The sequence below is a fragment of the Schistocerca gregaria genome, chromosome 2 (genome assembly GCF_023897955.1).
Source record: "Schistocerca gregaria isolate iqSchGreg1 chromosome 2, iqSchGreg1.2, whole genome shotgun sequence".
In the NCBI taxonomy this organism is placed as follows: domain Eukaryota; kingdom Metazoa; phylum Arthropoda; class Insecta; order Orthoptera; family Acrididae; genus Schistocerca; species Schistocerca gregaria.
The window spans coordinates 1,018,651,990-1,018,679,503 of record NC_064921.1 but is presented as its reverse complement, the minus strand read 5'-3'; the positions used below and the strand labels follow the sequence as shown (position 1 = coordinate 1,018,679,503).

The 27,514-nt window shown below is 49.8% G+C and overlaps 24 non-coding genes across 24 annotated transcripts; 11 read left to right on the top strand and 13 right to left on the bottom strand.

The window, feature by feature from the left end:
* Positions 1-410: 410 nt before the first annotated feature.
* On the bottom strand, positions 411-494 carry Trnal-uaa (transfer RNA leucine (anticodon UAA)). The gene has a single exon. It is a non-coding gene; the product is annotated as a tRNA-Leu (tRNA).
* A 671-nt stretch (positions 495-1,165) lies between these two features.
* Trnag-ccc (transfer RNA glycine (anticodon CCC)) lies at positions 1,166-1,237 on the top strand. The gene has a single exon. It is a non-coding gene; the product is annotated as a tRNA-Gly (tRNA).
* Positions 1,238-2,361: 1,124 nt separating this feature from the next.
* Positions 2,362-2,445, bottom strand: Trnal-uaa (transfer RNA leucine (anticodon UAA)). Its single transcript has one exon. It is a non-coding gene; the product is annotated as a tRNA-Leu (tRNA).
* A 672-nt stretch (positions 2,446-3,117) lies between these two features.
* Positions 3,118-3,189, top strand: Trnag-ccc (transfer RNA glycine (anticodon CCC)). Its single transcript has one exon. It is a non-coding gene; the product is annotated as a tRNA-Gly (tRNA).
* A 1,124-nt stretch (positions 3,190-4,313) lies between these two features.
* Trnal-uaa (transfer RNA leucine (anticodon UAA)) lies at positions 4,314-4,397 on the bottom strand. The gene has a single exon. It is a non-coding gene; the product is annotated as a tRNA-Leu (tRNA).
* Positions 4,398-5,069: 672 nt separating this feature from the next.
* Trnag-ccc (transfer RNA glycine (anticodon CCC)) lies at positions 5,070-5,141 on the top strand. Its single transcript has one exon. It is a non-coding gene; the product is annotated as a tRNA-Gly (tRNA).
* A 1,124-nt stretch (positions 5,142-6,265) lies between these two features.
* Trnal-uaa (transfer RNA leucine (anticodon UAA)) lies at positions 6,266-6,349 on the bottom strand. The gene has a single exon. It is a non-coding gene; the product is annotated as a tRNA-Leu (tRNA).
* Positions 6,350-7,020: 671 nt separating this feature from the next.
* On the top strand, positions 7,021-7,092 carry Trnag-ccc (transfer RNA glycine (anticodon CCC)). Its single transcript has one exon. It is a non-coding gene; the product is annotated as a tRNA-Gly (tRNA).
* A 1,124-nt stretch (positions 7,093-8,216) lies between these two features.
* On the bottom strand, positions 8,217-8,300 carry Trnal-uaa (transfer RNA leucine (anticodon UAA)). The gene has a single exon. It is a non-coding gene; the product is annotated as a tRNA-Leu (tRNA).
* A 671-nt stretch (positions 8,301-8,971) lies between these two features.
* Trnag-ccc (transfer RNA glycine (anticodon CCC)) lies at positions 8,972-9,043 on the top strand. Its single transcript has one exon. It is a non-coding gene; the product is annotated as a tRNA-Gly (tRNA).
* Positions 9,044-10,167: 1,124 nt separating this feature from the next.
* Trnal-uaa (transfer RNA leucine (anticodon UAA)) lies at positions 10,168-10,251 on the bottom strand. Its single transcript has one exon. It is a non-coding gene; the product is annotated as a tRNA-Leu (tRNA).
* Positions 10,252-10,922: 671 nt separating this feature from the next.
* Positions 10,923-10,994, top strand: Trnag-ccc (transfer RNA glycine (anticodon CCC)). The gene has a single exon. It is a non-coding gene; the product is annotated as a tRNA-Gly (tRNA).
* Positions 10,995-12,118: 1,124 nt separating this feature from the next.
* On the bottom strand, positions 12,119-12,202 carry Trnal-uaa (transfer RNA leucine (anticodon UAA)). Its single transcript has one exon. It is a non-coding gene; the product is annotated as a tRNA-Leu (tRNA).
* Positions 12,203-12,873: 671 nt separating this feature from the next.
* Positions 12,874-12,945, top strand: Trnag-ccc (transfer RNA glycine (anticodon CCC)). Its single transcript has one exon. It is a non-coding gene; the product is annotated as a tRNA-Gly (tRNA).
* A 1,124-nt stretch (positions 12,946-14,069) lies between these two features.
* Trnal-uaa (transfer RNA leucine (anticodon UAA)) lies at positions 14,070-14,153 on the bottom strand. The gene has a single exon. It is a non-coding gene; the product is annotated as a tRNA-Leu (tRNA).
* A 670-nt stretch (positions 14,154-14,823) lies between these two features.
* On the top strand, positions 14,824-14,895 carry Trnag-ccc (transfer RNA glycine (anticodon CCC)). The gene has a single exon. It is a non-coding gene; the product is annotated as a tRNA-Gly (tRNA).
* A 1,124-nt stretch (positions 14,896-16,019) lies between these two features.
* On the bottom strand, positions 16,020-16,103 carry Trnal-uaa (transfer RNA leucine (anticodon UAA)). Its single transcript has one exon. It is a non-coding gene; the product is annotated as a tRNA-Leu (tRNA).
* Positions 16,104-16,773: 670 nt separating this feature from the next.
* Positions 16,774-16,845, top strand: Trnag-ccc (transfer RNA glycine (anticodon CCC)). Its single transcript has one exon. It is a non-coding gene; the product is annotated as a tRNA-Gly (tRNA).
* A 1,095-nt stretch (positions 16,846-17,940) lies between these two features.
* Trnal-uaa (transfer RNA leucine (anticodon UAA)) lies at positions 17,941-18,024 on the bottom strand. Its single transcript has one exon. It is a non-coding gene; the product is annotated as a tRNA-Leu (tRNA).
* A 672-nt stretch (positions 18,025-18,696) lies between these two features.
* Positions 18,697-18,768, top strand: Trnag-ccc (transfer RNA glycine (anticodon CCC)). Its single transcript has one exon. It is a non-coding gene; the product is annotated as a tRNA-Gly (tRNA).
* Positions 18,769-19,891: 1,123 nt separating this feature from the next.
* Trnal-uaa (transfer RNA leucine (anticodon UAA)) lies at positions 19,892-19,975 on the bottom strand. The gene has a single exon. It is a non-coding gene; the product is annotated as a tRNA-Leu (tRNA).
* Positions 19,976-21,841: 1,866 nt separating this feature from the next.
* On the bottom strand, positions 21,842-21,925 carry Trnal-uaa (transfer RNA leucine (anticodon UAA)). Its single transcript has one exon. It is a non-coding gene; the product is annotated as a tRNA-Leu (tRNA).
* A 1,869-nt stretch (positions 21,926-23,794) lies between these two features.
* Trnal-uaa (transfer RNA leucine (anticodon UAA)) lies at positions 23,795-23,878 on the bottom strand. Its single transcript has one exon. It is a non-coding gene; the product is annotated as a tRNA-Leu (tRNA).
* A 671-nt stretch (positions 23,879-24,549) lies between these two features.
* On the top strand, positions 24,550-24,621 carry Trnag-ccc (transfer RNA glycine (anticodon CCC)). The gene has a single exon. It is a non-coding gene; the product is annotated as a tRNA-Gly (tRNA).
* Positions 24,622-27,514: the final 2,893 nt, after the last annotated feature.

Here is a 27,514-nt window from a genome sequence, read left to right as displayed (position 1 = left end):
AGCGATGCAATTCGGCCACGTCACCAGTCCAATACCCGGTCCACCGGCTCATCCACCTTCATTACTGCCCTGCCAGACATTTAACCACGTATCTGTTTTCGTTGACTTTTGCTTTCTTGATGCTTGGACCCAAAAAGCACAACACAAAGAAAACGTAAGCGCCGTGAGACTAGCCAAGACTCAGCAAACAAAAGTATGTTCGGCTACCAGGAATCGAATCCGGGCTGCCTGGCTGAAAGCCATGCCTCCTAACAGCTTTCCGTTCCTTCTGACGGCCAGACAATCAGACGTGCAGGGCAAGCGCCATAATCACTGCCGTCACTGATAATATCTCTTCAACCTGTTTGCGCGAAATTTACTTCCTTTCCCGCACGAAGGAAACGGGTAGTTTTGGAATATTTAAAATTCATTGTCAGATGTGGGGTTCGAACCCACGCTCCCTTTCGGGAACCAGAGCTTAAATCTGGCGCCTTAGACCGCTCGGCCAATCTGACGTGCGAGCGAAAACACACTGCTGCCATCGTTTCTATAAACATCTCCAGGGCCTGACTGCGAAATTTGCTTGTTTTTTTTGTGTGAAGGAAATACGTTTTTTTAGAGTATTTAAAACGAGTTGTGAGATGTGAGGTAACACCCCACCCTCACTGTCGGCACCCGGAACTTAAATATGGTGCCTGGCACCGTTGTTTTCCGACGCCTTCGGCCTTAAGTGGAACGAGCAGAACTCTAACTATCAATTTTCACATTGGCGTGGAGAAAACAACGAACGACAATAAAAGTCCGTTCCCTAGCAACGGCTACGCTGTGTATTTCGCCCTCAGGGGAAGCTAATGATATGCTCCAGGCGAGGATCAAACTAACCAACTTAACATTGTGATACTTAGGCGCTTTCTACTTCTGGACTGGCACAATTATGCTCAATCGTCTCTGGATCGTCTGTACGTACGTCACATTAGATATTTCTTATATCATGCTGCTGTAAATTAAAGGGCAGTTTTCCAACGGCTGTCAGTTGTGCTTCTATTTACGCTAGCAGCACCTACACACTGCGTTCAGATGTGCCAACCTCTGCCCTGGCGTTGAACGCCTACAGCGCCTTCGCCTTCGGCCTCTGGTGGCAGGAGGGTACCCGATACATCGCGGCGTGAATGACTCGGCGCGCAAGGCGGTGGTGGTGTAACGGTCAGCATGGTTGCTTCCCAAGCAGTTGATCCGGGTTCGATTCCCGGCCACCGCACGAAACGTACATTTTTCTTCTAGGGCTATTCCACGTAACGTAACGCGATCCTCGAAACAGAACCGTCGTGGTACGAATAGTTTTCCTTCGCCCCACGTCTCACTCCGTGTCGCCATTGCGGTAGTCGCCGGATTTCGATTCACAGCATCGTGTGTCTCCATGTGTCGACTTGTCTCGACTTTGCTCGGCTGACGCGAGAGCTGACGCTTGGAAATGGGCATATATGTAGAGGGCAGGCGGGAGAAACGACTGCGAGAGACCAAAAACCGACAAACATACGACAGAACCTTTCATTTTATTGTGGCCACAGATTCGCGCTTTAGTGCACCGACAGGCAGGAGTGGCGTCAGCGAGCTGGACCGCATCATTATCGCTAAGCAGCGACGACACCTAAGTAAATAGGCAAAATGAAAGAAGCCAAATGTAGGTAGAGCTCCAAGCTGGTCGCCCATCCAAGTACTAAACACGGCCAACCGCTATTAACTCCAATCAACAGACGAGAACCGCTGCACTCAGCGTGGTATGGCCGTTATCGACAACGCCGCGAAACGTGCAGACGTCTTGCTTCTTGTGCACATCACTTGGTATTTACCTGGCAGTGTCTCGCTGAAGGAAGCACTGTCTTTTATGAGAGAAAAATGAAATGGCACTTAGTGCTATCGAATACATGGCCTTTGTGTTCACAGCACGACGCTCTAATGTACTGAGCTGAGGAGCGATGCAATTCGGCCACGTCACCAGTCCAATACCCGGTCCACCGGCTCATCCACCTTCATTACTGCCCTGCCAGACATTTAACCACGTATCTGTTTTCGTTGACTTTTGCTTTCTTGATGCTTGGACCCAAAAAGCACAACACAAAGAAAACGTAAGCGCCGTGAGACTAGCCAAGACTCAGCAAACAAAAGTATGTTCGGCTACCAGGAATCGAATCCGGGCTGCCTGGCTGAAAGCCATGCCTCCTAACAGCTTTCCGTTCCTTCTGACGGCCAGACAATCAGACGTGCAGGGCAAGCGCCATAATCACTGCCGTCACTGATAATATCTCTTCAACCTGTTTGCGCGAAATTTACTTCCTTTCCCGCACGAAGGAAACGGGTAGGTTTGGAATATTTAAAATTCATTGTCAGATGTGGGGTTCGAACCCACGCTCCCTTTCGGGAACCAGAGCTTAAATCTGGCGCCTTAGACCGCTCGGCCAATCTGACGTGCGAGCGGAAACACACTGCTGCCATCGTTTCTATAAACATCTCCAGGGCCTGACTGCGAAATTTGCTTGTTTTTTTTTGTGTAAAGGAAATACGTTTTTTTAGAGTATTTAAAACGAGTTGTGAGATGTGAGGTAACACCCCACCCTCACTGTCAGCACCCGGAACTTAAATATGGTGCCTGGCACCGTTGTTTTCCGACGCCTTCGGCCTTAAGTGGAACGAGCAGAACTCTAACTATCAATTTTCACATTGGCGTGGAGAAAACAACGAACGACAATAAAAGTCCGTTCCCTAGCAACGGCTACGCTGTGTATTTCGCCCTCAGGGGAAGCTAATGATATGCTCCAGGCGAGGATCAAACTAACCAACTTAACATTGTGATACTTAGGCGCTTTCTACTTCTGGACTGGCACAATTATGCTCAATCGTCTCTGGATCGTCTGTACGTACGTCACATTAGATATTTCTTATATCATGCTGCTGTAAATTAAAGGGCAGTTTTCCAACGGCTGTCAGTTGTGCTTCTATTTACGCTAGCAGCACCTACACACTGCGTTCAGATGTGCCAACCTCTGCCCTGGCGTTGAACGCCTACAGCGCCTTCGCCTTCGGCCTCTGGTGGCAGGAGGGTAGCCGATACATCGCAGCGTGAATGACTCGGCACGCAAGGCGGTGGTGGTGTAACGGTCAGCATGGTTGCTTCCCAAGCAGTTGATCCGGGTTTGATTCCCGGCCACCGCACGAAACGTACATTTTTCTTCTAGGGCTATTCCACGTAACGTAACGCGATCCTCGAAACAGAACCGTCGTGGTACGAATAGTTTTCCTTCGCCCCACGTCTCACTCCGTGTCGCCATTGCGGTAGTCGCCGGATTTCGATTCACAGCATCGTGTGTCTCCATGTGTCGACTTGTCTCGACTTTGCTCGGCTGACGCGAGAGCTGACGCTTGGAAATGGGCATATATGTAGAGGGCAGGCGGGAGAAACGACTGCGAGAGACCAAAAACCGACAAACATACGACAGAACCTTTCATTTTATTGTGGCCACAGATTCGCGCTTTAGTGCACCGACAGGCAGGAGTGGCGTCAGCGAGCTGGACCGCATCATTATCGCTAAGCAGCGACGACACCTAAGTAAATAGGCAAAATGAAAGAAGCCAAATGTAGGTAGAGCTCCAAGCTGGTCGCCCATCCAAGTACTAAACACGGCCAACCGCTATTAACTCCAATCAACAGACGAGAACCGCTGCACTCAGCGTGGTATGGCCGTTATCGACAACGCCGCGAAACGTGCAGACGTCTTGCTTCTTGTGCACATCACTTGGTATTTACCTGGCAGTGTCTCGCTGAAGGAAGCACTGTCTTTTATGAGAGAAAAATGAAATGGCACTTAGTGCTATCGAATACATGGCCTTTGTGTTCACAGCACGACGCTCTAATGTACTGAGCTGAGGAGCGATGCAATTCGGCCACGTCACCAGTCCAATACCCGGTCCACCGGCTCATCCACCTTCATTACTGCCCTGCCAGACATTTAACCACGTATCTGTTTTCGTTGACTTTTGCTTTCTTGATGCTTGGACCCAAAAAGCACAACACAAAGAAAACGTAAGCGCCGTGAGACTAGCCAAGACTCAGCAAACAAAAGTATGTTCGGCTACCAGGAATCGAATCCGGGCTGCCTGGCTGAAAGCCATGCCTCCTAACAGCTTTCCGTTCCTTCTGACGGCCAGACAATCAGACGTGCAGGGCAAGCGCCATAATCACTGCCGTCACTGATAATATCTCTTCAACCTGTTTGCGCGAAATTTACTTCCTTTCCCGCACGAAGGAAACGGGTAGGTTTGGAATATTTAAAATTCATTGTCAGATGTGGGGTTCGAACCCACGCTCCCTTTCGGGAACCAGAGCTTAAATCTGGCGCCTTAGACCGCTCGGCCAATCTGACGTGCGAGCGGAAACACACTGCTGCCATCGTTTCTATAAACATCTCCAGGGCCTGACTGCGAAATTTGCTTGTTTTTTTTTGTGTAAAGGAAATACGTTTTTTTAGAGTATTTAAAACGAGTTGTGAGATGTGAGGTAACACCCCACCCTCACTGTCAGCACCCGGAACTTAAATATGGTGCCTGGCACCGTTGTTTTCCGACGCCTTCGGCCTTAAGTGGAACGAGCAGAACTCTAACTATCAATTTTCACATTGGCGTGGAGAAAACAACGAACGACAATAAAAGTCCGTTCCCTAGCAACGGCTACGCTGTGTATTTCGCCCTCAGGGGAAGCTAATGATATGCTCCAGGCGAGGATCAAACTAACCAACTTAACATTGTGATACTTAGGCGCTTTCTACTTCTGGACTGGCACAATTATGCTCAATCGTCTCTGGATCGTCTGTACGTACGTCACATTAGATATTTCTTATATCATGCTGCTGTAAATTAAAGGGCAGTTTTCCAACGGCTGTCAGTTGTGCTTCTATTTACGCTAGCAGCACCTACACACTGCGTTCAGATGTGCCAACCTCTGCCCTGGCGTTGAACGCCTACAGCGCCTTCGCCTTCGGCCTCTGGTGGCAGGAGGGTAGCCGATACATCGCAGCGTGAATGACTCGGCACGCAAGGCGGTGGTGGTGTAACGGTCAGCATGGTTGCTTCCCAAGCAGTTGATCCGGGTTTGATTCCCGGCCACCGCACGAAACGTACATTTTTCTTCTAGGGCTATTCCACGTAACGTAACGCGATCCTCGAAACAGAACCGTCGTGGTACGAATAGTTTTCCTTCGCCCCACGTCTCACTCCGTGTCGCCATTGCGGTAGTCGCCGGATTTCGATTCACAGCATCGTGTGTCTCCATGTGTCGACTTGTCTCGACTTTGCTCGGCTGACGCGAGAGCTGACGCTTGGAAATGGGCATATATGTAGAGGGCAGGCGGGAGAAACGACTGCGAGAGACCAAAAACCGACAAACATACGACAGAACCTTTCATTTTATTGTGGCCACAGATTCGCGCTTTAGTGCACCGACAGGCAGGAGTGGCGTCAGCGTGCTGGACCGCATCATTATCGCTAAGCAGCGACGACACCTAAGTAAATAGGCAAAATGAAAGAAGCCAAATGTAGGTAGAGCTCCAAGCTGGTCGCCCATCCAAGTACTAAACACGGCCAACCGCTATTAACTCCAATCAACAGACGAGAACCGCTGCACTCAGCGTGGTATGGCCGTTATCGACAACGCCGCGAAACGTGCAGACGTCTTGCTTCTTGTGCACATCACTTGGTATTTACCTGGCAGTGTCTCGCTGGAGGAAGCACTGTCTTTTATGAGAGAAAAATGAAATGGCACTTAGTGCTATCGAATACATGGCCTTTGTGTTCACAGCACGACGCTCTAACGTACTGAGCTGAGGAGCGATGCAATTCGGCCACGTCACCAGTCCAATACCCGGTCCACCGGCTCATCCACCTTCATTACTGCCCTGCCAGACATTTAACCACGTATCTGTTTTCGTTGACTTTTGCTTTCTTGATGCTTGGACCCAAAAAGCACAACACAAAGAAAACGTAAGCGCCGTGAGACTAGCCAAGACTCAGCAAACAAAAGTATGTTCGGCTACCAGGAATCGAATCCGGGCTGCCTGGCTGAAAGCCATGCCTCCTAACAGCTTTCCGTTCCTTCTGACGGCCAGACAATCAGACGTGCAGGGCAAGCGCCATAATCACTGCCGTCACTGATAATATCTCTTCAACCTGTTTGCGCGAAATTTACTTCCTTTCCCGCACGAAGGAAACGGGTAGGTTTGGAATATTTAAAATTCATTGTCAGATGTGGGGTTCGAACCCACGCTCCCTTTCGGGAACCAGAGCTTAAATCTGGCGCCTTAGACCGCTCGGCCAATCTGACATGCGAGCGGAATGATACTGCTGCCATCGTTTCTATAAACATCTCCAGGGCCTGACTGCGAAATTTGCTTGTTTTTTTTGTGTGAAGGAAATACGTTTTTTTTGAGTATTTAAAACGAGTTGTGAGATGTGAGGTAACACCCCACCCTCACTGTCGGCACCCGGAACTTAAATATGGTGCCTGGCACCGTTGTTTTCCGACGCCTTCGGCCTTAAGTGGAACGAGCAGAACTCTAACTATCAATTTTCACATTGGCGTGGAGAAAACAACGAACGACAATAAAAGTCCGTTTCCTAGCAACGGCTACGCTGCGTATTTCGCCCTCAGGGGAAGCTAATGATATGCTCCAGGCGAGGATCAAACTAACCAACTTAACATTGTGATACTTAGGCGCTTTCTACTTCTGGACTGGCACAATTATGCTCAATCGTCTCTGGATCGTCTGTACGTACGTCACATTAGATATTTCTTATATCATGCTGCTGTAAATTAAAGGGCAGTTTTCCAACGGCTGTCAGTTGTGCTTCTATTTACGCTAGCAGCACCTACACACTGCGTTCAGATGTGCCAACCTCTGCCCTGGCGTTGAACGCCTACAGCGCCTTCGCCTTCGGCCTCTGGTGGCAGGAGGGTAGCCGATACATCGCAGCGTGAATGACTCGGCATGCAAGGCGGTGGTGGTGTAACGGTCAGCATGGTTGCTTCCCAAGCAGTTGATCCGGGTTCGATTCCCGGCCACCGCACGAAACGTACATTTTTCTTCTAGGGCTATTCCACGTAACGTAACGCGATCCTCGAAACAGAACCGTCGTGGTACGAATAGTTTTCCTTCGCCCCACGTCTCACTCCGTGTCGCCATTGCGGTAGTCGCCGGATTTCGATTCACAGCATCGTGTGTCTCCATGTGTCGACTTGTCTCGACTTTGCTCGGCTGACGCGAGAGCTGACGCTTGGAAATGGGCATATATGTAGAGGGCAGGCGGGAGAAACGACTGCGAGAGACCAAAAACCGACAAACATACGACAGAACCTTTCATTTTATTGTGGCCACAGATTCGCGCTTTAGTGCACCGACAGGCAGGAGTGGCGTCAGCGAGCTGGACCGCATCATTATCGCTAAGCAGCGACGACACCTAAGTAAATAGGCAAAATGAAAGAAGCCAAATGTAGGTAGAGCTCCAAGCTGGTCGCCCATCCAAGTACTAAACGCGGCCAACCGCTATTAACTCCAATCAACAGACGAGAACCGCTGCACTCAGCGTGGTATGGCCGTTATCGACAACGCCGCGAAACGTGCAGACGTCTTGCTTCTTGTGCACATCACTTGGTATTTACCTGGCAGTGTCTCGCTGAAGGAAGCACTGTCTTTTATGAGAGAAAAATGAAATGGCACTTAGTGCTATCGAATACATGGCCTTTGTGTTCACAGCACGACGCTCTAATGTACTGAGCTGAGGAGCGATGCAATTCGGCCACGTCACCAGTCCAATACCCGGTCCACCGGCTCATCCACCTTCATTACTGCCCTGCCAGACATTTAACCACGTATCTGTTTTCGTTGACTTTTGCTTTCTTGATGCTTGGACCCAAAAAGCACAACACAAAGAAAACGTAAGCGCCGTGAGACTAGCCAAGACTCAGCAAACAAAAGTATGTTCGGCTACCAGGAATCGAATCCGGGCTGCCTGGCTGAAAGCCATGCCTCCTAACAGCTTTCCGTTCCTTCTGACGGCCAGACAATCAGACGTGCAGGGCAAGCGCCATAATCACTGCCGTCACTGATAATATCTCTTCAACCTGTTTGCGCGAAATTTACTTCCTTTCCCGCACGAAGGAAACGGGTAGGTTTGGAATATTTAAAATTCATTGTCAGATGTGGGGTTCGAACCCACCCTCCCTTTCGGGAACCAGAGCTTAAATCTGGCGCCTTAGACCGCTCGGCCAATCTGACGTGCGAGCGGAAACACACTGCTGCCATCGTTTCTATAAACATCTCCAGGGCCTGACTGCGAAATTTGCTTGTTTTTTTTGTGTAAAGGAAATACGTTTTTTTAGAGTATTTAAAACGAGTTGTGAGATGTGAGGTAACACCCCACCCTCACTGTCGGCACCCGGAACTTAAATATGGTGCCTGGCACCGTTGTTTTCCGACGCCTTCGGCCTTAAGTGGAACGAGCAGAACTCTAACTATCAATTTTCACATTGGCGTGGAGAAAACAACGAACGACAATAAAAGTCCGTTCCCTAGCAACGGCTACGCTGTGTATTTCGCCCTCAGGGGAAGCTAATGATATGCTCCAGGCGAGGATCAAACTAACCAACTTAACATTGTGATACTTAGGCGCTTTCTACTTCTGGACTGGCACAATTATGCTCAATCGTCTCTGGATCGTCTGTACGTACGTCACATTAGATATTTCTTATATCATGCTGCTGTAAATTAAAGGGCAGTTTTCCAACGGCTGTCAGTTGTGCTTCTATTTACGCTAGCAGCACCTACACACTGCGTTCAGATGTGCCAACCTCTGCCCTGGCGTTGAACGCCTACAGCGCCTTCGCCTTCGGCCTCTGGTGGCAGGAGGGTAGCCGATACATCGCGGCGTGAATGACTCGGCACGCAAGGCGGTGGTGGTGTATCGGTCAGCGTGGTTGCTTCCCAAGCAGTTGATCCGGGTTCGATTCCCGGCCACCGCACGAAACGTACATTTTTCTTCTAGGGCTATTCCACGTAACGTAACGCGATCCTCGAAACAGAACCGTCGTGGTACGAATAGTTTTCCTTCGCCCCACGTCTCACTCCGTGTCGCCATTGCGGTAGTCGCCGGATTTCGATTCACAGCATCGTGTGTCTCCATGTGTCGACTTGTCTCGACTTTGCTCGGCTGACGCGAGAGCTGACGCTTGGAAATGGGCATATATGTAGAGGGCAGGCGGGAGAAACGACTGCGAGAGACCAAAAACCGACAAACATACGACAGAACCTTTCATTTTATTGTGGCCACAGATTCGCGCTTTAGTGCACCGACAGGCAGGAGTGGCGTCAGCGTGCTGGACCGCATCATTATCGCTAAGCAGCGACGACACCTAAGTAAATAGGCAAAATGAAAGAAGCCAAATGTAGGTAGAGCTCCAAGCTGGTCGCCCATCCAAGTACTAAACACGGCCAACCGCTATTAACTCCAATCAACAGACGAGAACCGCTGCACTCAGCGTGGTATGGCCGTTATCGACAACGCCGCGAAACGTGCAGACGTCTTGCTTCTTGTGCACATCACTTGGTATTTACCTGGCAGTGTCTCGCTGGAGGAAGCACTGTCTTTTATGAGAGAAAAATGAAATGGCACTTAGTGCTATCGAATACATGGCCTTTGTGTTCACAGCACGACGCTCTAACGTACTGAGCTGAGGAGCGATGCAATTCGGCCACGTCACCAGTCCAATACCCGGTCCACCGGCTCATCCACCTTCATTACTGCCCTGCCAGACATTTAACCACGTATCTGTTTTCGTTGACTTTTGCTTTCTTGATGCTTGGACCCAAAAAGCACAACACAAAGAAAACGTAAGCGCCGTGAGACTAGCCAAGACTCAGCAAACAAAAGTATGTTCGGCTACCAGGAATCGAATCCGGGCTGCCTGGCTGAAAGCCATGCCTCCTAACAGCTTTCCGTTCCTTCTGACGGCCAGACAATCAGACGTGCAGGGCAAGCGCCATAATCACTGCCGTCACTGATAATATCTCTTCAACCTGTTTGCGCGAAATTTACTTCCTTTCCCGCACGAAGGAAACGGGTAGGTTTGGAATATTTAAAATTCATTGTCAGATGTGGGGTTCGAACCCACCCTCCCTTTCGGGAACCAGAGCTTAAATCTGGCGCCTTAGACCGCTCGGCCAATCTGACATGCGAGCGGAAACACACTGCTGCCATCGTTTCTATAAACATCTCCAGGGCCTGACTGCGAAATTTGCTTGTTTTTTTTGTGTGAAGGAAATACGTTTTTTTAGAGTATTTAAAACGAGTTGTGAGATGTGAGGTAACACCCCACCCTCACTGTCGGCACCCGGAACTTAAATATGGTGCCTGGCACCGTTGTTTTCCGACGCCTTCGGCCTTAAGTGGAACGAGCAGAACTCTAACTATCAATTTTCACATTGGCGTGGAGAAAACAACGAACGACAATAAAAGTCCGTTCCCTAGCAACGGCTACGCTGTGTATTTCGCCCTCAGGGGAAGCTAATGATATGCTCCAGGCGAGGATCAAACTAACCAACTTAACATTGTGATACTTAGGCGCTTTCTACTTCTGGACTGGCACAATTATGCTCAATCGTCTCTGGATCGTCTGTACGTACGTCACATTAGATATTTCTTATATCATGCTGCTGTAAATTAAAGGGCAGTTTTCCAACGGCTGTCAGTTGTGCTTCTATTTACGCTAGCAGCACCTACACACTGCGTTCAGATGTGCCAACCTCTGCCCTGGCGTTGAACGCCTACAGCGCCTTCGCCTTCGGCCTCTGGTGGCAGGAGGGTAGCCGATACATCGCAGCGTGAATGACTCGGCACGCAAGGCGGTGGTGGTGTAACGGTCAGCATGGTTGCTTCCCAAGCAGTTGATCCGGGTTCGATTCCCGGCCACCGCACGAAACGTACATTTTTCTTCTAGGGCTATTCCACGTAACGTAACGCGATCCTCGAAACAGAACCGTCGTGGTACGAATAGTTTTCCTTCGCCCCACGTCTCACTCCGTGTCGCCATTGCGGTAGTCGCCGGATTTCGATTCACAGCATCGTGTGTCTCCATGTGTCGACTTGTCTCGACTTTGCTCGGCTGACGCGAGAGCTGACGCTTGGAAATGGGCATATATGTAGAGGGCAGGCGGGAGAAACGACTGCGAGAGACCAAAAACCGACAAACATACGACAGAACCTTTCATTTTATTGTGGCCACAGATTCGCGCTTTAGTGCACCGACAGGCAGGAGTGGCGTCAGCGTGCTGGACCGCATCATTATCGCTAAGCAGCGACGACACCTAAGTAAATAGGCAAAATGAAAGAAGCCAAATGTAGGTAGAGCTCCAAGCTGGTCGCCCATCCAAGTACTAAACACGGCCAACCGCTATTAACTCCAATCAACAGACGAGAACCGCTGCACTCAGCGTGGTATGGCCGTTATCGACAACGCCGCGAAACGTGCAGACGTCTTGCTTCTTGTGCACATCACTTGGTATTTACCTGGCAGTGTCTCGCTGGAGGAAGCACTGTCTTTTATGAGAGAAAAATGAAATGGCACTTAGTGCTATCGAATACATGGCCTTTGTGTTCACAGCACGACGCTCTAACGTACTGAGCTGAGGAGCGATGCAATTCGGCCACGTCACCAGTCCAATACCCGGTCCACCGGCTCATCCACCTTCATTACTGCCCTGCCAGACATTTAACCACGTATCTGTTTTCGTTGACTTTTGCTTTCTTGATGCTTGGACCCAAAAAGCACAACACAAAGAAAACGTAAGCGCCGTGAGACTAGCCAAGACTCAGCAAACAAAAGTATGTTCGGCTACCAGGAATCGAATCCGGGCTGCCTGGCTGAAAGCCATGCCTCCTAACAGCTTTCCGTTCCTTCTGACGGCCAGACAATCAGACGTGCAGGGCAAGCGCCATAATCACTGCCGTCACTGATAATATCTCTTCAACCTGTTTGCGCGAAATTTACTTCCTTTCCCGCACGAAGGAAACGGGTAGGTTTGGAATATTTAAAATTCATTGTCAGATGTGGGGTTCGAACCCACGCTCCCTTTCGGGAACCAGAGCTTAAATCTGGCGCCTTAGACCGCTCGGCCAATCTGACATGCGAGCGGAAACACACTGCTGCCATCGTTTCTATAAACATCTCCAGGGCCTGACTGCGAAATTTGCTTGTTTTTTTTGTGTGAAGGAAATACGTTTTTTTAGAGTATTTAAAACGAGTTGTGAGATGTGAGGTAACACCCCACCCTCACTGTCGGCACCCGGAACTTAAATATGGTGCCTGGCACCGTTGTTTTCCGACGCCTTCGGCCTTAAGTGGAACGAGCAGAACTCTAACTATCAATTTTCACATTGGCGTGGAGAAAACAACGAACGACAATAAAAGTCCGTTCCCTAGCAACGGCTACGCTGTGTATTTCGCCCTCAGGGGAAGCTAATGATATGCTCCAGGCGAGGATCAAACTAACCAACTTAACATTGTGATACTTAGGCGCTTTCTACTTCTGGACTGGCACAATTATGCTCAATCGTCTCTGGATAGTCTGTACGTACGTCACATTAGATATTTCTTATATCATGCTGCTGTAAATTAAAGGGCAGTTTTCCAACGGCTGTCAGTTGTGCTTCTATTTACGCTAGCAGCACCTACACACTGCGTTCAGATGTGCCAACCTCTGCCCTGGCGTTGAACGCCTACAGCGCCTTCGCCTTCGGCCTCTGGTGGCAGGAGGGTAGCCGATACATCGCGGCGTGAATGACTTGGCACGCAAGGCGGTGGTGGTGTAACGGTCAGCTTGGTTGCTTCCCAAGCAGTTGATCCGGGTTCGATTCCCGGCCACCGCACGAAACGTACATTTTTCTTCTAGGGCTATTCCACGTAACGTAACGCGATCCTCGAAACAGAACCGTCGTGGTACGAATAGTTTTCCTTCGCCCCACGTCTCACTCCGTGTCGCCATTGCGGTAGTCGCCGGATTTCGATTCACAGCATCGTGTGTCTCCATGTGTCGACTTGTCTCGACTTTGCTCGGCTGACGCGAGAGCTGACGCTTGGAAATGGGCATATATGTAGAGGGCAGGCGGGAGAAACGACTGCGAGAGACCAAAAACCGACAAACATACGACAGAACCTTTCATTTTATTGTGGCCACAGATTCGCGCTTTAGTGCACCGACAGGCAGGAGTGGCGTCAGCGTGCTGGACCGCATCATTATCGCTAAGCAGCGACGACACCTAAGTAAATAGGCAAAATGAAAGAAGCCAAATGTAGGTAGAGCTCCAAGCTGGTCGCCCATCCAAGTACTAAACACGGCCAACCGCTATTAACTCCAATCAACAGACGAGAACCGCTGCACTCAGCGTGGTATGGCCGTTATCGACAACGCCGCGAAACGTGCAGACGTCTTGCTTCTTGTGCACATCACTTGGTATTTACCTGGCAGTGTCTCGCTGGAGGAAGCACTGTCTTTTATGAGAGAAAAATGAAATGGCACTTAGTGCTATCGAATACATAGCCTTTGTGTTCACAGCACGACTCTCTAACGTACTGAGCTGAGGAGCGATGCAATTCGGCCACGTCACCAGTCCAATCCCCATTCCACCGGCTCATCCACCTTCATTACTGCCCTGCCAGACATTTAACCACGTATCTGTTTTCGTTGACTTTTGCTTTCTTGATGCTTGGACCCAAAAAGCACAACACAAAGAAAACGTAAGCGCCGTGAGACTAGCCAAGACTCAGCAAACAAAAGTATGTTCGGCTACCAGGAATCGAATCCGGGCTGCCTGGCTGAAAGCCATGCCTCCTAACAGCTTTCCGTTCCTTCTGACGGCCAGACAATCAGACGTGCAGGGCAAGCGCCATAATCACTGCCGTCACTGATAATATCTCTTCAACCTGTTTGCGCGAAATTTACTTCCTTTCCCGCACGAAGGAAACGGGTAGGTTTGGAATATTTAAAATTCATTGTCAGATGTGGGGTTCGAACCCACGCTCCCTTTCGGGAACCAGAGCTTAAATCTGGCGCCTTAGACCGCTCGGCCAATCTGACGTGCGAGCGGAAACACACTGCTGCCATCGTTTCTATAAACATCTCCAGGGCCTGACTGCGAAATTTGCTTGTTTTTTTGTGTGAAGGAAATACGTTTTTTTAGAATATTTAAAACGAGTTGTGAGATGTGAGGTAACACCCCACCCTCACTGTCGGCACCCGGAACTTAAATATGGTGCCTGGCACCGTTGTTTTCCGACGCCTTCGGCCTTAAGTGGAACGAGCAGAACTCTAACTATCAATTTTCACATTGGCGTGGAGAAAACAACGAACGACAATAAAAGTCCGTTTCCTAGCAACGGCTACGCTGTGTATTTCACCCTCAGGGGAAGCTAATGATATGCTCCAGGCGAGGATCAAACTAACCAACTTAACATTGTGATACTTAGGCGCTTTCTACTTCTGGACTGGCACAATTATGCTCAATCGTCTCTGGATCGTCTGTACGTACGTCACATTAGATATTTCTTATATCATGCTGCTGTAAATTAAAGGGCAGTTTTCCAACGGCTGTCAGTTGTGCTTCTATTTACGCTAGCAGCACCTACACACTGCGTTCAGATGTGCCAACCTCTGCCCTGGCGTTGAACGCCTACAGCGCCTTCGCCTTCGGCCTCTGGTGGCAGGAGGGTAGCCGATACATCGCGGCGTGAATGACTCGGCACGCAAGGCGGTGCTGGTGTAACGGTCAGCATGGTTGCTTCCCAAGCAGTTGATCCGGGTTCGATTCCCGGCCACCGCACGAAACGTACATTTTTCTTCTAGGGCTATTCCACGTAACGTAACGCGATCCTCGAAACAGAACCGTCGTGGTACGAATAGTTTTCCTTCGCCCCACGTCTCACTCCGTGTCGCCATTGCGGTAGTCGCCGGATTTCGATTCACAGCATCGTGTGTCTCCATGTGTCGACTTGTCTCGACTTTGCTCGGCTGACGCGAGAGCTGACGCTTGGAAATGGGCATATATGTAGAGGGCAGGCGGGAGAAACGACTGCGAGAGACCAAAAACCGACAAACATACGACAGAACCTTTCATTTTATTGTGGCCACAGATTCGCGCTTTAGTGCACCGACAGGCAGGAGTGGCGTCAGCGTGCTGGACCGCATCATTATCGCTAAGCAGCGACGACACCTAAGTAAATAGGCAAAATGAAAGAAGCCAAATGTAGGTAGAGCTCCAAGCTGGTCGCCCATCCAAGTACTAAACACGGCCAACCGCTATTAACTCCAATCAACAGACGAGAACCGCTGCACTCAGCGTGGTATGGCCGTTATCGACAACGCCGCGAAACGTGCAGACGTCTAGCTTCTTGTGCACATCACTTGGTATTTACCTGGCAGTGTCTCGCTGGAGGAAGCACTGTCTTTTATGAGAGAAAAATGAAATGGCACTTAGTGCTATCGAATACATGGCCTTTGTGTTCACAGCACGACGCTCTAACGTACTGAGCTGAGGAGCGATGCAATTCGGCCACGTCACCAGTCCAATCCCCGTTCCACCGGCTCATCCACCTTCATTACTGCCCTGCCAGACATTTAACCACGTATCTGTTTTCGTTGACTTTTGCTTTCTTGATGCTTGGACCCAAAAAGCACAACACAAAGAAAACGTAAGCGCCGTGAGACTAGCCAAGACTCAGCAAACAAAAGTATGTTCGGCTACCAGGAATCGAATCCGGGCTGCCTGGCTGAAAGCCATGCCTCCTAACAGCTTTCCGTTCCTTCTGACGGCCAGACAATCAGACGTGCAGGGCAAGCGCCATAATCACTGCCGTCACTGATAATATCTCTTCAACCTGTTTGCGCGAAATTTACTTCCTTTCCCGCACGAAGGAAACGGGTAGGTTTGGAATATTTAAAATTCATTGTCAGATGTGGGGTTCGAACCCACGCTCCCTTTCGGGAACCAGAGCTTAAATCTGGCGCCTTGGACCGCTCGGCCAATCTGACGTGCGAGCGGAAACACACTGCTGCCATCGTTTCTATAAACATCTCCAGGGCCTGACTGCGAAATTTGCTTGTTTTTTTGTGTGAAGGAAATACGTTTTTTTAGAGTATTTAAAACGAGTTGTGAGATGTGAGGTAACACCCCACCCTCACTGTCGGCACCCGGAACTTAAATATGGTGCCTGGCACCGTTGTTTTCCGACGCCTTCGGCCTTAAGTGGAACGAGCAGAACTCTAACTATCAATTTTCACATTGGCGTGGAGAAAACAACGAACGACAATAAAAGTCCGTTTCCTAGCAACGGCTACGCTGTGTATTTCGCCCTCAGGGGAAGCTAATGATATGCTCCAGGCGAGGATCAAACTAACCAACTTAACATTGTGATACTTAGGCGCTTTCTACTTCTGGACTGGCACAATTATGCTCAATCGTCTCTGGATCGTCTGTACGTACGTCACATTAGATATTTCTTATATCATGCTGCTGTAAATTAAAGGGCAGTTTTCCAACGGCTGTCAGTTGTGCTTCTATTTACGCTAGCAGCACCTACACACTGCGTTCAGATGTGCCAACCTCTGCCCTGGCGTTGAACGCCTACAGCGCCTTCGCCTTCGGCCTCTGGTGGCAGGAGGGTAGCCGAAACATCGCGGCGTGAATGACTCGGCACGCAAGGCGGTGGTGGTGTAACGGTCAGCAGGGTTGCTTCCCAAGCAGTTGATCCGGGTTCGATTCCCGGCCACCGCAAGAAACGTACATTTTTCTATCCTCGAAACAGAACCGTCGTGGTACGAATAGTTTTCCTTCGCCCCACGTCTCACTCCGTGTCGCCATTGCGGTAGTCGCCGGATTTCGATTCACAGCATCGTGTGTCTCCATGTGTCGACTTGTCTCGACTTTGCTCGGCTGACGCGAGAGCTGACGCTTGGAAATGGGCATATATGTAGAGGGCAGGCGGGAGAAACGACTGCGAGAGACCAAAAACCGACAAACATACGACAGAACCTTTCATTTTATTGTGGCCACAGATTCGCGCTTTAGTGCACCGACAGGCAGGAGTGGCGTCAGCGTGCTGGACCGCATCATTATCGCTAAGCAGCGACGACACCTAAGTAAATAGGCAAAATGAAAGAAGCCAAATGTAGGTAGAGCTCCAAGCTGGTCGCCCATCCAAGTACTAAACACGGCCAACCGCTATTAACTCCAATCAACAGACGAGAACCGCTGCACTCAGCGTGGTATGGCCGTTATCGACAACGCCGCGAAACGTGCAGACGTCTTGCTTCTTGTGCACATCACTTGGTATTTACCTGGCAGTGTCTCGCTGGAGGAAGCACTGTCTTTTATGAGAGAAAAATGAAATGGCACTTAGTGCTATCGAATACATAGCCTTTGTGTTCACAGCACGACTCTCTAACGTACTGAGCTGAGGAGCGATGCAATTCGGCCACGTCACCAGTCCAATCCCCGTTCCACCGGCTCATCCACCTTCATTACTGCCCTGCCAGACATTTAACCACGTATCTGTTTTCGTTGACTTTTGCTTTCTTGATGCTTGGACCCAAAAAGCACAACACAAAGAAAACGTAAGCGCCGTGAGACTAGCCAAGACTCAGCAAACAAAAGTATGTTCGGCTACCAGGAATCGAATCCGGGCTGCCTGGCTGAAAGCCATGCCTCCTAACAGCTTTCCATTCCTTCTGACGGCCAGACAATCAGACGTGCAGGGCAAGCGCCATAATCACTGCCGTCACTGATAATATCTCTTCAACCTGTTTGCGCGAAATTTACTTCCTTTCCCGCACGAAGGAAACGGGTAGGTTTGGAATATTTAAAATTCATTGTCAGATGTGGGGTTCGAACCCACGCTCCCTTTCGGGAACGAGAGCTTAAATCTGGCGCCTTAGACCGCTCGGCCAATCTGACGTGCGAGCGGAAACACACTGCTGCCATCGTTTCTATAAACATCTCCAGGGCCTGACTGCGAAATTTGCTTGTTTTTTTTTGTGTGAAGGAAATACGTTTTTTTAGAGTATTTAAAACGAGTTGTGAGATGTGAGGTAACACCCCACCCTCACTGTCGGCACCCGGAACTTAAATATGGTGCCTGGCACCGTTGTTTTCCGACGCCTTCGGCCTTAAGTGGAACGAGCAGAACTCTAACTATCAATTTTCACATTGGCGTGGAGAAAACAACGAACGACAATAAAAGTCCGTTTCCTAGCAACGGCTACGCTGTGTATTTCGCCCTCAGGGGAAGCTAATGATATGCTCCAGGCGAGGATCAAACTAACCAACTTAACATTGTGATACTTAGGCGCTTTCTACTTCTGGACTGGCACAATTATGCTCAATCGTCTCTGGATCGTCTGTACGTACGTCACATTAGATATTTCTTATATCATGCTGCTGTAAATTAAAGGGCAGTTTTCCAACGGCTGTCAGTTGTGCTTCTATTTACGCTAGCAGCACCTACACACTGCGTTCAGATGTGCCAACCTCTGCCCTGGCGTTGAACGCCTACAGCGCCTTCGCCTTCGGCCTCTGGTGGCAGGAGGGTAGCCGATACATCGCGGCGTGAAGGACTCGGCACGCAAGGCGGTGGTGGTGTAACGGTCAGCATGGTTGCTTCCCAAGCAGTTGATCCGGGTTCGATTCCCGGCCACCGCACGAAACGTACATTTTTCTTCTAGGGCTATTCTACGTAACGTAACGCGATCCTCGAAACAGAACCGTCGTGGTACGAATAGTTTTCCTTCGCCCCACGTCTCACTCCGTGTCGCCATTGCGGTAGTCGCCGGATTTCGATTCACAGCATCGTGTGTCTCCATGTGTCGACTTGTCTCGACTTTGCTCGGCTGACGCGAGAGCTGACGCTTTGAAATGGGCATATATGTAGAGGGCAGGCGGGAGAAACGACTGCGAGAGACCAAAAACCGACAAACATACGACAGAACCTTTCATTTTATTGTGGCCACAGATTCGCGCTTCAGTGCACCGACAGGCAGGAGTGGCGTCAGCGTGCTGGACCGCATCATTATCGCTAAGCAGCGACGACACCTAAGTAAATAGGCAAAATGAAAGAAGCCAAATGTAGGTAGAGCTCCAAGCTGGTCGCCCATCCAAGTACTAAACACGGCCAACCGCTATTAACTCCAATCAACAGACGAGAACCGCTGCACTCAGCGTGGTATGGCCGTTATCGACAACGCCGCGAACGTGCAGACGTCTTGCTTCTTGTGCACATCACTTGGTATTTACCTGGCAGTGTCTCGCTGGAGGAAGCACTGTCTTTTATGAGAGAAAAATGAAATGGCACTTAGTGCTATCGAATACATAGCCTTTGTGTTCACAGCACGACTCTCTAACGTACTGAGCTGAGGAGCGATGCAATTCGGCCACGTCACCAGTCCAATCCCCGTTCCACCGGCTCATCCACCTTCATTACTGCCCTGCCAGACATTTAACCACGTATCTGTTTTCGTTGACTTTTGCTTTCTTGATGCTTGGACCCAAAAAGCACAACACAAAGAAAACGTAAGCGCCGTGAGACTAGCCAAGACTCAGCAAACAAAAGTATGTTCGGCTACCAGGAATCGAATCCGGGCTGCCTGGCTGAAAGCCATGCCTCCTAACAGCTTTCCATTCCTTCTGACGGCCAGACAATCAGACGTGCAGGGCAAGCGCCATAATCACTGCCGTCACTGATAATATCTCTTCAACCTGTTTGCGCGAAATTTACTTCCTTTCCCGCACGAAGGAAACGGGTAGGTTTGGAATATTTAAAATTCATTGTCAGATGTGGGGTTCGAACCCACGCTCCCTTTCGGGAACCAGAGCTTAAATCTGGCGCCTTAGACCGCTCGGCCAATCTGACGTGCGAGCGGAAACACACTGCTGCCATCGTTTCTATAAACATCTCCAGGGCCTGACTGCGAAATTTGCTTGTTTTTTTGTGTGAAGGAAATACGTTTTTTTAGAGTATTTAAAACGAGTTGTGAGATGTGAGGTAACACCCCACCCTCACTGTCGGCACCCGGAACTTAAATATGGTGCCTGGCACCGTTGTTTTCCGGCGCCTTCGGCCTTAAGTGGAACGAGCAGAACTCTAACTATCAATTTTCACATTGGCGTGGAGAAAACAACGAACGACAATAAAAGTCCGTTTCCTAGCAACGGCTACGCTGTGTATTTCGCCCTCAGGGGAAGCTAATGATATGCTCCAGGCGAGGATCAAACTAACCAACTTAACATTGTGATACTTAGGCGCTTTCTACTTCTGGACTGGCACAATTATGCTCAATCGTCTCTGGATCGTCTGTACGTACGTCACATTAGATATTTCTTATATCATGCTGCTGTAAATTAAAGGGCAGTTTTCCAACGGCTGTCAGTTGTGCTTCTATTTACGCTAGCAGCACCTACACACTGCGTTCAGATGTGCCAACCTCTGCCCTGGCGTTGAACGCCTACAGCGCCTTCGCCTTCGGCCTCTGGTGGCAGGAGGGTAGCCGATACATCGCGGCGTGAATGACTCGGTACGCAAGGCGGTGGTGGTGTAACGGTCAGCAGGGTTGCTTCCCAAGCAGTTGATCCGGGTTCGATTCCTGGCCACCGCACGAAACGTACATTTTTCTTCTAGGGCTATTCCACGTAACGTAACGCGATCCTCGAAACAGAACCGTCGTGGTACGAATAGTTTTCCTTCGCCCCACGTCTCACTCCGTGTCGCCATTGCGGTAGTCGCCGGATTTCGATTCACAGCATCGTGTGTCTCCATGTGTCGACTTGTCTCGACTTTGCTCGGCTGACGCGAGAGCTGACGCTTGGAAATGGGCATATATGTAGAGGGCAGGCGGGAGAAACGACTGCGAGAGACCAAAAACCGACAAACATACGACAGAACCTTTCATTTTATTGTGGCCACAGATTCGCGCTTTAGTGCACCGACAGGCAGGAGTGGCGTCAGCGTGCTGGACCGCATCATTATCGCTAAGCAGCGACGACACCTAAGTAAATAGGCAAAATGAAAGAAGCCAAATGTAGGTAGAGCTCCAAGCTGGTAGCCCATCCAAGTACTAAACACGGCCAACCGCTATTAACTCCAATCAACAGACGAGAACCGCTGCACTCAGCGTGGTATGGCCGTTATCGACAACGCCGCGAAACGTGCAGACGTCTTGCTTCTTGTGCACATCACTTGGTATTTACCTGGCAGTGTCTCGCTGGAGGAAGCACTGTCTTTTATGAGAGAAAAATGAAATGGCACTTAGTGCTATCGAATACATGGCCTTTGTGTTCACAGCACGACGCTCTAACGTACTGAGCTGAGGAGCGATGCAATTCGGCCACGTCACCAGTCCAATACCCGGTCCACCGGCTCATCCACCTTCATTACTGCCCTGCCAGACATTTAACCACGTATCTGTTTTCGTTGACTTTTGCTTTCTTGATGCTTGGACCCAAAAAGCACAACACAAAGAAAACGTAAGCGCCGTGAGACTAGCCAAGACTCAGCAAACAAAAGTATGTTCGGCTACCAGGAATCGAATCCGGGCTGCCTGGCTGAAAGCCATGCCTCCTAACAGCTTTCCGTTCCTTCTGACGGCCAGACAATCAGACGTGCAGGGCAAGCGCCATAATCACTGCCGTCACTGATAATATCTCTTCAACCTGTTTGCGCGAAATTTACTTCCTTTCCCGCACGAAGGAAACGGGTAGGTTTGGAATATTTAAGATTCATTGTCAGATGTGGGGTTCGAACCCACGCTCCCTTTCGGGAACCAGAGCTTAAATCTGGCGCCTTAGACCGCTCGGCCAATCTGACGTGCGAGCGGAAACACACTGCTGCCATCGTTTCTATAAACATCTCCAGGGCCTGACTGCGAAATTTGCTTGTTTTTTTTTTGTGTGAAGGAAATACGTTTTTTTAGAGTATTTAAAACGAGTTGTGAGATGTGAGGTAACACCCCACCCTCACTGTCGGCACCCGGAACTTAAATATGGTGCCTGGCACCGTTGTTTTCCGACGCCTTCGGCCTTAAGTGGAACGAGCAGAACTCTAACTATCAATTTTCACATTGGCGTGGAGAAAACAACGAACGACAATAAAAGTCCGTTCCCTAGCAACGGCTACGCTGTGTATTTCGCCCTCAGGGGAAGCTAATGATATGCTCCAGGCGAGGATCAAACTAACCAACTTAACATTGCGATACTTAGGCGCTTTCTACTTCTGGACTGGCACAATTATGCTCAATCGTCTCTGGATCGTCTGTACGTACGTCACATTAGATATTTCTTATATCATGCGGCTGTAAATTAAAGGGCAGTTTTCCAACGGCTGTCAGTTGTGCTTCTATTTACGCTAGCAGCACCTACACACTGCGTTCAGATGTGCCAACCTCTGCCCTGGCGTTGAACGCCTACAGCGCCTTCGCCTTCGGCCTCTGGTGGCAGGAGGGTAGCCGATACATCGCGGCGTGAATGACTCGGCACGGAAGGCGTTGGTGGTGTAACCGTCAGCATGGTTGCTTCCCAAGCAGTTGATCCGGGTTCGATTCCCGGCCACCGCACGAAACGTACATTTTTCTTCTAGGGCTATTCCAAGTAACGTAACGCGATCCTCGAAACAGAACCGTCGTGGTACGAATAGTTTTCCTTCGCCCCACGTCTCACTCCGTGTCGCCATTGCGGTAGTCGCCGGATTTCGATTCACAGCATCGTGTGTCTCCATGTGTCGACTTGTCTCGACTTTGCTCGGCTGACGCGAGAGCTGACGCTTGGAAATGGGCATATATGTAGAGGGCAGGCGGGAGAAACGACTGCGAGAGACCAAAAACCGACAAACATACGACAGAACCTTTCATTTTATTGTGGCCACAGATTCGCGCTTTAGTGCACCGACAGGCAGGAGTGGCGTCAGCGTGCTGGACCGCATCATTATCGCTAAGCAGCGACGACACCTAAGTAAATAGGCAAAATGAAAGAAGCCAAATGTAGGTAGAGCTCCAAGCTGGTCGCCCATCCAAGTACTAAACACGGCCAACCGCTATTAACTCCAATCAACAGACGAGAACCGCTGCACTCAGCGAGGTATGGCCGTTATCGACAACGTCGCGAAACGTGCAGACGTCTTGCTTCTTGTGCACATCACTTGGTATTTACCTGGCAGTGTCTCGCTGGAGGAAGCACTGTCTTTTATGAGAGAAAAATGAAATGGCACTTAGTGCTATCGAATACATGGCCTTTGTGTTCACAGCACGACGCTCTAACGTACTGAGCTGAGGAGCGATGCAATTCGGCCACGTCACCAGTCCAATACCCGGTCCACCGGCTCATCCACCTTCATTACTGCCCTGCCAGACATTTAACCACGTATCTGTTTTCACTGACTTTTGCTTTCTTGATGCTTGGACCCAAAAAGCACAACACAAAGAAAACGTAAGCGCCGTGAGACTAGCCAAGACTCAGCAAACAAAAGTATGTTCGGCTACCAGGAATCGAATCTGGGCTGCCTGGCTGAAAGCCATGCCTCCTAACAGCTTTCCGTTCCTTCTGACGGCCAGACAATCAGACGTGCAGGGCAAGCGCCATAATCACTGCCGTCACTGATAATATCTCTTCAACCTGTTTGCGCGAAATTTACTTCCTTTCCCGCACGAAGGAAACGGGTAGGTTTGGAATATTTAAAATTCATTGTCAGATGTGGGGTTCGAACCCACGCTCCCTTTCGGGAACCAGAGCTTAAATCGGGCGCCTTAGACCGCTCGGCCAATCTGACGTGCGAGCGGAAACACACTGCTGCCATCGTTTCTATAAACATCTCCAGGGCCTGACTGCGAAATTTGCTTGTTTTTTTTGTGTGAAGGAAATACGTTTTTTTAGAGTATTTAAAACGAGTTGTGAGATGTGAGGTAATACCCCACCATCACTGTCGACACCCGGAACTTAAATATGGTGCCTGGCACCGTTGTTTTCCGACGCCTTCGGCCTTAAGTGGAACGAGCAGAACTCTAACTATCAATTTTCACATTGGCGTGGAGAAAACAACGAACGACAATAAAAGTCCGTTCCCTAGCAACGGCTACGCTGTGTATTTCGCCCTCAGGGGAAGCTAATGAAATGCTCCAGGCGAGGATCAAACTAACCAACTTAACATTGTGATACTTAGGCGCTTTCTACTTCTGGACTGGCACAATTATGCTCAATCGTCTCTGGATCGTCTGTACGTACGTCACATTAGATATTTCTTATATCATGCGGCTGTAAATTAAAGGGCAGTTTTCCAACGGCTGTCAGTTGTGCTTCTATTTACGCTAGCAGCACCTACACACTGCGTTCAGATGTGCCAACCTCTGCCCTGGCGTTGAACGCCTACAGCGCCTTCGCCTTCGGCCTCTGGTGGCAGGAGGGTAGCCGATACATCGCGGCGTGAATGACTCGGCACGCAAGGCGGTGGTGGTGTAACGGTCAGCATGGTTGCTTCCCAAGCAGTTGATCCGGGTTCGATTCCCGGCCACCGCACGAAACGTACATTTTTCTTCTAGGGCTATTCCAAGTAACGTAACGCGATCCTCGAAACAGAACCGTCGTGGTACGAATAGTTTTCCTTCGCCCCACGTCTCACTCCGTGTCGCCATTGCGGTAGTCGCCGGATTTCGATTCACAGCATCGTGTGTCTCCATGTGTCGACTTGTCTCGACTTTGCTCGGCTGACGCGAGAGCTGACGCTTGGAAATGGGCATATATGTAGAGGGCAGGCGGGAGAAACGACTGCGAGAGACCAAAAACCGACAAACATACGACAGAACCTTTCATTTTATTGTGGCCACAGATTCGCGCTTTAGTGCACCGACAGGCAGGAGTGGCGTCAGCGTGCTGGACCGCATCATTATCGCTAAGCAGCGACGACACCTAAGTAAATAGGCAAAATGAAAGAAGCCAAATGTAGGTAGAGCTCCAAGCTGGTCGCCCATCCAAGTACTAAACACGGCCAACCGCTATTAACTCCAATCAACAGACGAGAACCGCTGCACTCAGCGTGGTATGGCCGTTATCGAAAACGCCGCGAAACGTGCAGACGTCTTGCTTCTTGTGCACATCACTTGGTATTTACGTGGCAGTGTCTCGCTGGAGGAAGCACTGTCTTTTATGAGAGAAAAATGAAATGGCACTTAGTGCTATCGAATACATGGCCTTTGTGTTCACAGCACGACGCTCTAACGTACTGAGCTGAGGAGCGATGCAATTCGGCCACGTCACCAGTCCAATACCCGGTCCACCGGCTCATCCACCTTCATTACTGCCCTGCCAGACATTTAACCACGTATCTGTTTTCGTTGACTTTTGCTTTCTTGATGCTTGGACCCAAAAAGCACAACACAAAGAAAACGTAAGCGCCGTGAGACTAGCCAAGACTCAGCAAACAAAAGTATGTTCGGCTACCAGGAATCGAATCCGGGCTGCCTGGCTGAAAGCCATGCCTCCTAACAGCTTTCCGTTCCTTCTGACGGCCAGACAATCAGACGTGCAGGGCAAGCGCCATAATCACTGCCGTCACTGATAATATCTCTTCAACCTGTTTGCGCGAAATTTACTTCCTTTCCCGCACGAAGGAAACGGGTAGGTTTGGAATATTTAAAATTCATTGTCAAATGTGGGGTTCTAACCCACGCTCCCTTTCGGCAACCAGAGCTTAAATCTGGCGCCTTAGACCGCTCTGCCAATCTGACGTGCGAGCGGAAACACACTGCTGCCATCGTTTCTATAAACATCTCCAGGGCCTGACTGCGAAATTTGCTTGTTTTTTTTTGTGTGAAGGAAATACGTTATTTTAGAGTATTTAAAACGAGTTGTGAGATGTGAGGTAACACCCCACCCTCACTGTCGGCACCCGGAACTTAAATATGGTGCCTGGCACCGTTGTTTTCCGACGCCTTCGGCCTTAAGTGGAACCAGCAGAACTCTAACTATCAATTTTCACATTGGCGTGGAGAAAACAACGAACGACAATAAAAGTCCGTTCCCTAGCAACGGCTACGCTGTGTATTTCGCCCTCAGGGGAAGCTAATGATATGCTCCAGGCGAGGATCAAACTAACCAACTTAACATTGTGATACTTAGGCGCTTTCTACTTCTGGACTGGCACAATTATGCTCAATCGTCTCTGGATCGTCTGTACGTACGTCACATTAGATATTTCTTATATCATGCGGCTGTAAATTAAAGGGCAGTTTTCCAACGGCTGTCAGTTGTGCTTCTATTTACGCTAGCAGCACCTACACACTGCGTTCAGATGTGCCAACCTCTGCCCTGGCGTTGAACGCCTACAGCGCCTTCGCCTTCGGCCTCTGGTGGCAGGAGGGTAGCCGATACATCGCGGCGTGAATGACTCGGCACGGAAGGCGTTGGTGGTGTAACCGTCAGCATGGTTGCTTCCCAAGCAGTTGATCCGGGTTCGATTCCCGGCCACCGCACGAAACGTACATTTTTCTTCTAGGGCTATTCCAAGTAACGTAACGCGATCCTCGAAACAGAACCGTCGTGGTACGAATAGTTTTCCTTCGCCCCACGTCTCACTCCGTGTCGCCATTGCGGTAGTCGCCGGATTTCGATTCACAGCATCGTGTGTCTCCATGTGTCGACTTGTCTCGACTTTGCTCGGCTGACGCGAGAGCTGACGCTTGGAAATGGGCATATATGTAGAGGGCAGGCGGGAGAAACGACTGCGAGAGACCAAAAACCGACAAACATACGACAGAACCTTTCATTTTATTGTGGCCACAGATTCGCGCTTTAGTGCACCGACAGGCAGGAGTGGCGTCAGCGTGCTGGACCGCATCATTATCGCTAAGCAGCGACGACACCTAAGTAAATAGGCAAAATGAAAGAAGCCAAATGTAGGTAGAGCTCCAAGCTGGTCGCCCATCCAAGTACTAAACACGGCCAACCGCTATTAACTCCAATCAACAGACGAGAACCGCTGCACTCAGCGAGGTATGGCCGTTATCGACAACGTCGCGAAACGTGCAGACGTCTTGCTTCTTGTGCACATCACTTGGTATTTACCTGGCAGTGTCTCGCTGGAGGAAGCACTGTCTTTTATGAGAGAAAAATGAAATGGCACTTAGTGCTATCGAATACATGGCCTTTGTGTTCACAGCACGACGCTCTAACGTACTGAGCTGAGGAGCGATGCAATTCGGCCACGTCACCAGTCCAATACCCGGTCCACCGGCTCATCCACCTTCATTACTGCCCTGCCAGACATTTAACCACGTATCTGTTTTCGTTGACTTTTGCTTTCTTGATGCTTGGACCCAAAAAGCACAACACAAAGAAAACGTAAGCGCCGTGAGACTAGCCAAGACTCAGCAAACAAAAGTATGTTCGGCTACCAGGAATCGAATCCGGGCTG